General features: G+C 42.7%; 1 protein-coding gene across 2 annotated transcripts in view; it reads left to right on the top strand.

Annotated features, from left to right (window-relative positions):
- LOC119593775 (protein draper-like) overlaps positions 1–1211 on the top strand; it is a gene marked incomplete at its 3' end in the record, with an annotated part of 60455 nt that overhangs the window by 1020 nt on the left and 58224 nt on the right.

Below are 1211 nucleotides of genomic sequence, written 5' to 3'. Positions count from 1 at the left end.
AATTCTGAGCAGATCTCACTTCCCTGATTCCCTCCTCCCCCTCCTAACCCCCTTCCACCAGCCTCCTTTCAGCGGGTTCCTGTGAGAGGGAGTCCCATGGGGAATGCGTTCAGATGTAGGAACCAAGGCGAGGAGGCCGTAGAAATGTCAGTTCAGATACGCTAGGCAGGCAGGTGTGTGTGTGTGTTTTTTTTATGCCTTCCGTCCCGAGTATGTATGACCGTAGGCCTAAACGGTATTAGCGTGAAATATCTCCGACCTGGACCTTGGAGATTGTGGGTAGCGAATTCAGGCCTGATATTTTGGTGGGTCTTTTCGATCTCACAAGAAAAGGAGTTGGTGTCCGTAGCGAACTGTAATCCAGATGTTAGGAATTGGTAAAAGACGATTCTTCCCATATATGATGATATGATCACCCAATCTACGTCAGTCTTTAAAACATCACAAAGAAATACGTTCTAGGAGACCAAAAGTACTGTTCTCCTTTAGAACGAAACAGCCAGTAGCAAGATTCGAAGTTCTTGTAATTGGCTAGGAAACGAAAATCGTGTGTATGGCTTACTGGCCTGTCGGACCGTGTGAACTGCAGCAGCTTGTGTAGGCCTGGTATGGGATGGGGGGATTTAGTACTTTGTGTAAAATGATTGATTATTTTGATTCTGATGAGTGATGTGTAGATGGCGTTTGTTTGCAGTGTGGCTTAAATTTATGATTTTAAATGTAGTGCAGTTTTGTACGTGCATTGACTACTTTTTTATAAAGGTTGTTAATGCTGTTTGATCTTGCATGGACATTATCTCTCGTGTACGAAAAAATATGTTATTGTCGCCCCCTTTAGAAAAAAAAATCCAGTCATGTAAATACAAAACTAGCTTTAGGACAAGCAAAAACCATGGGATATAGGGAAAAAATATATCGAGGAAAAACCTATACCTTGTCAAGACCACACTTTGCCATGTAACGAAAAAGTGACCTTCATTGATTATAATTAAAAAAATCCTCCACAACTTAACCGCTTTATACTTGCTGAGTCTTCTCCCGCTTCCCACAGCCCGCACTGTTGATATCCGTTCATTATAAGTTCATTTTGGTTTATGTTGGCCTAAGTTGGATCAAATTGGGACGTAACGGATGAGCGCTGCTGAGATTTTGCCGGCACTAATTTCTCACAATCAGGCGCTTGAGATTTAGGGCTGTTCTCGGTGTCTGAG

The sequence above is a fragment of the Penaeus monodon genome, chromosome 32 (assembly GCF_015228065.2).
Source record: "Penaeus monodon isolate SGIC_2016 chromosome 32, NSTDA_Pmon_1, whole genome shotgun sequence".
Taxonomy (NCBI): Eukaryota; Metazoa; Arthropoda; class Malacostraca; order Decapoda; family Penaeidae; genus Penaeus; species Penaeus monodon.
Note: the sequence above shows the minus strand (reverse complement) of the source record. Positions and strands in the feature narration are given on the sequence as shown.